The sequence below is a fragment of the Chaetura pelagica genome, unplaced genomic scaffold (genome assembly GCF_000747805.2).
Source record: "Chaetura pelagica isolate M959 unplaced genomic scaffold, ChaPel_1.0 scaffold57, whole genome shotgun sequence".
NCBI lineage: Eukaryota > Metazoa > Chordata > Aves > Apodiformes > Apodidae > Chaetura > Chaetura pelagica.
The window spans coordinates 813,166-818,815 of NW_009954217.1; positions in this window are offsets into that span (position 1 = coordinate 813,166).

The following is a 5,650-nucleotide window of genomic DNA, read 5'->3' on the forward strand; positions in this document are numbered from 1 at the left end:
CCATTCAGAGATGGAAACCCATATGATTTAATGTGTCCATAGTTTGCTTCATTCATTCATTCATTCATTCATTCATTCATTCATTCTTTCGTTCATTCATTCCAAAAATAGTCTATTTAACGTATCATACAGGTGAAAATTTGGAAATAGAATATTAAAATATAAAAGGCATAAATGTTTCACATATGTTTGTGCCCAATATACAGTTATCACCCAGGAAGACTACATGATTAATCAACATTTTGGAAGTCCATAACAGTCTACATTTAAAAAAGCAATTACATGCCATGTTTCTAGGATATTAATGGTTTTGGCCATATTTGACCTAAATATTTTAGAATTTAGTGATTTCATGACTAATTTTCTTACTTCTTTTCTCTTCCTGACTTGAACTTCCTGACTTTCCATTTCTGACTGATCTTGTGCACCCATAAATCCATTTTTACATTACACAAACCCTCATTCAAAACACATGACTGTCAGCTCAGTAGTACCTGCTACCTGAAATACTTTGTTTCCTTAGTTCTTGATTATACCTTCCAATGATTCCTTGTTACAATTCCTTTCAGAAAACTGTTGATCTGAGATCTTCTGAAGTGATAAAGTTAAAAAAACCCAAACCAACAGTTAATAACAGCTAAACTTTATGTAAGACTATAATCATAGAATCATAGAATCATAGGGGCTGGAAGGGACCTTGAAAGATCATCTAGTCCAACCCCCCTGCCAGAGCAGGGTCACCTAGAGTACATCACACAGGAATGCATCCAGGTGGGTTTTGAATGTCTCCAGTGAAGGAGACTCCACAACCTCCCTGGGCAGCCTGTTCCAGTGCTCTGTCACTCTCACAGTAAAAAAATTTTTCGGATATTCACCTTGAACCTCCTATGTTCCAATTTACACCCATTACCTCTTGTCCTATCACTGGTCATCACTGAGAAAAGCCTAACTCCATCTCCCTGACAATCACCCCTTACATATTTGTAAACATTGATGAGGTCACCCCTCAGTCTCCTCTTCTCCAAGCTAAAGAGACCCAGCTCCCTCAGCCTTTCCTCATAAGGGAGATGTTCCACTCCCTTAATCATCTTTGTAGCTCTGTGCTGGACTCTTTCAAGCACTTCCCTGTCCTTCTTGAACTGAGGGGCCCAGAACTGGACACAATACTCCAGATGCGGCCTCACCAATGCAGAATAGAGGGGGAGGAGAACTTCTCTTCACCGGCTAACCACACCCTTTCTAATGCACCCCAGGATGCCATTGGCCTTCTTGGCCACAAGGGCACATTGCTGGCTCATGGTCATCCTCCTGTCTACCAGGACCTCCAGGTCTCTTTCACCTACACTACTCTCCAGCAGTTCAGCCCCCAACCTATACTGGGACATGGTGTTTCTCTTCCCCAAATGCAAAACTCTACACCTCCCCTTGTTGAATTTCATTTTTCTCCCCACCCAACTCTCCAGCCTATCTAAGTCTCTCTGAATGGCAGCACAGCCTTCTGGTGTGTCAGCCACTCCTCCCAGCTTAGTGTCATCAGCAAACTTGCTGAGGGTACATTCTATACCCTCATCCAGGTCATTGATGAAGACGTTGAACAACTTTCATTGCTTTGTGTCAGAGCATGATAAAACCTAGTTCAAATATTTATTCCATAAGTATTCTATTTTGTGATAAATTTTATATCATATGAACTGTAAGTTTTATTAATTTTATCATGCTTCCTATTCACTTGTATTCACTGTCATTCTTCGTACCTTTTCTGCACTGTCTCTTACTCTTTTAGCATTCTCAGCTACTAAGAAGTTCTGAACTTATGTACATATTACATTTAAGTTATTTTTGCCTAATATTTTTTAACAGTAAGACACAATGTAACATTTTTACAATGTAACATTCATGTTATAAGCATACTGCTGCTCTCATTAAAAACTCACTGACTACAATGCATGTGGGTCTTTCTCTTTTAAAATATTTTTAAGAATATATTTTATTTAACATTCCCCTAAAAGTCAACTTCAGACATAGTAAGAAACAGCAGAATTGTTTCAGATAAGCCTAACTGCTGTTTTAGAACTTCTTTACACCATTGCAGTAGCTTCAAGTGAAATGGAGTGTCCAATCATGAGCAGTAGTGGCAGCTGGCAAACTCAGCAAATTATTTTATTCTCTAGACACCTCTTCTAACATCTTATCTGCTGATATATCTGAAGATTAACTGTATTTTGGAAAGTAAAAGCTTAAAAAGTATATTTTTCATCACAATTTAAGAAGAGTTGAGGATAGAAAATTAATTCTGTTTCACAGATCTCAACTTTTTTCAGTTTGACTCAGAAGGCAAAATGTTTCAACTGTAAGAAGATTTATCTGAGTCAGATTCTATGGATCCTAGAAGCTATAAAGTATCTGAGTCTATATGTGGAAAGATAGACCCAGATCACAGTCCATGATGCTTGGTCTGCTGAGCAGATGAGATCTCGGAAATGGAAATTCAAGTTTGAGGGGCTTCTCAACTTTCCACCAGTTAAGCTGGAAGCAAAGCAAAGCCTTGAAGCCTTGGCTAAGCAGAGTAACCTGGGAGCCAGGACACAGCCCCTCAACAGCCTGACAGGTGGACTGCTGAGTATTTCAGAGCCTGTAAGTCCATCAAAAGCCTTCATAAAATGCAAATGGGTGATCTAGCATTGCAGATGACTACTGGAAACCTGCCTTCTCTCTGTCAAAACTTTGTCAAAAGTGAACTGTCTCCTGCAAACACTTTAATTTTAATGAATTTGTAGTCTCTGCTTCATCAGACAATTTCCAAAACACTAATTTTGACAATTCATTTCCAAATTCCACCATTTGGAAATTCAGGCTCTTCACTAGGAAAACAAATGTTCTTGGGAAGCACGTACACTTTTATACAACTGACAAGCAAAAATCCACAGTAAACTAAATGAAATATTACTTCATGCATGACAAATTAAATTTTCCTGTTTGCTTGTTTGCTTTTTAAAATGTTTGGTTTGTTGTGTTGCTCAGCTGCACTTTCTAGAGGGAGAAGGTTTTTCAGATATTTGTCTGTACTCAACATTGTTTCGGAAAACGATGATGGTAGTGAAATATGTTAATGGAGTAATTCAGCTAATGACTACATCATTAAAATGTTGGTATTTCTGCAAATACATCTGATTGAAAAAGAAAAGCTGAAACATTTCAATATATAATATTCTTTTTTAAAAGAATCTACATAAATTTAGATTTTATGTAATCTATAAGCAGTTTTATTTGATCAAATTGTTCTATAACTTGAAGGACCCTATGTAAAGAATTGAAGCTTCTAAGTAAAATATTGTTATATTTTCTAAAATTTTTTGTATTATTAGGATACTTTACTCAACAAAAGAAATGTCATATTTTTTTCTTGCCTTTTTATTAAATAACTCTTTATTTAGAAAAACAGAACAGTGTGTGGTAATGGACAGTATGACCTATCATTTTATTTGTGTTATTTACCCTTTCCATGACATTGAGATTTTGTGATCTCTGATGTCTGCACATGCTATTTAAGAGAAGTATTCTATACCTGTGTAATAGATTTCAGATAGTTCACAAGAACATTAATGAAAATAGGTAACACAAAGGTAATACTTCAGCAGAGGTTCTTCAGTTCTCAAGGGTATCTTTCACAAAGATGTAACCTGCCTGCACTAGCAATTGTTAGATCCTTTGGATTTCAAACGGAGAGTTTATTATTCAGGAATTTCAAAGGGATAAAGGGACTGAATTAAAATTCAGTAAGAACTGAGTATTTGTCTGTTCTATATATATTCTTGAAGAGTCTTTGCTACTTCCATGCCCTCTTTCACTATATACCTCTTTTTTTCCCCAGAAATTATCATTTCTGCCAAGGTTTGTTTTGTTGGGTTTTTGGGTTAGAGATTTGTTTTGGTTTAGTTTAAATTCTCTCTTTTGATCTAATTTGAATTTCATTGTGCTTTCATTTTCCATACAACTTAAATGAGACTAAATTTTATAGAAACTTTGCAGTTGTACTGTTACATATGTCCATCTATTTTTTTTTTCACTGAATAACACTGGAAAATTTATAGTAAAGTAGTAAAGATCCATCTCAGTGAAGCTTTAATGAGATATCAGTGTCTGAGCCAGAGGTTCATTTTTTGATTCCTATAGGTTTCATGTGGTAACATCAGGTCTTTAAAAATTGTTCCAATTAATTCGAGTAATTTGTCTTTGTAACCTATGTCTAGGGATTTGGAAGTCCCACCATCCCTATTTTCTAGTCATTGAATGTTGTGTTAGATTTTTTATTATTGTTATTTCTTTTAAAATGTATTAATGATGTCTCAAAAAAATGTGTGATGATTGTTCTCCGGAAAGTGGCATAGACAAAAGAACAGTCTCATGTTATTTCTGTGTGAGCGTATTTGCTCTAGCAAACACCCTAAAATGACCAGGAATGCTATCATTTATAACAACATGAGGGCTGTACTAACATTCCTTCTTGCTCAAAATCACCAAATACCTACATAACTTTCAAGTGCCTCACTGAAATTAATGCTTTGCTCAGTTTTTTCTCAGCAGTGGCTATGGATCACTTAGTTTTCAACGAGTGTAGACTGCCCGTTTCAAGAGCAAGGTTATTCCAAATATTTAGAACTTTCACTACTCAAAGCACCCTTCCCTGAGAACTTTGTATTAAACTCTGAAAAGATCATAAATACTGTGAAAACATCCTGAAGATATGGAGACATCAATTTGATATATGACTATAAGAATGTTAGCTTCTTGCATCTCCTGTAATAAGAAGTAGAAAAATAAAGGAGGAAAAAAGGGAAAAGAGGAAAATGTGTGTGTTGGGTAATGCAGATACATCAATTTCTTTTCTGGGAAGCAAAGATAGAACTGGGTTGATGTGCTCTAGTATCATGCTGTTATGAACTGAGAAAAGTTCAAACTGCTGTAAGAAATAGAAAATTTCAACAGGATTTCTGGAGCAAATGATACCTCCTGATCAGGCAGTCTCCTCTTTCTGAGTGTGGTCTTTGAACAGTAAGAAATCATCTGTGCAGGCAAAAAAATATTAAGTTCTTCCTAGTTTTCATTTTAATTTCATCCAGAGAGTATTTTGTGAAGTATGACTAATAGTTTTTCAATTGTAACAAAGGTACTACTTTCAGAGACAAAACTGAGTTTTCTATTGGTAATAATATCAGGAATTCCTATTTGAGGGTCAAAGAAAAAGACTGTGCTTTTCTGTCAGTTTTGCTTATTTGTACTTTCAATTAAAATGTAAGGTATGGAATGGTCATCTAGAGGAAATCTTCCTATAGCTTATCGGTCATTTTTTAAATCATCAAGAAATTAAACTTGCAACTCAGAGAGGTATTAAAAAAAATATCTCTTTAGCTATCTAGTGGAATGTTTTATATTTTTCTCAATACTTTTCAGACCCTAATGCATTTTCCACCATGCTGGCAACTTTTGTCAGTAAGTTTCACAGTTTGTACTATAAGAGAAATTCCTAAAATCTCTTATCTGAATGTGTCATTAAATATCCATATATTCTCCAATTTTTAAAAAAATATAAATATTTGAATTTATGAGGACCATTTTTTTTGTCCCAACATTTTATTATTTTTTCTGTCCC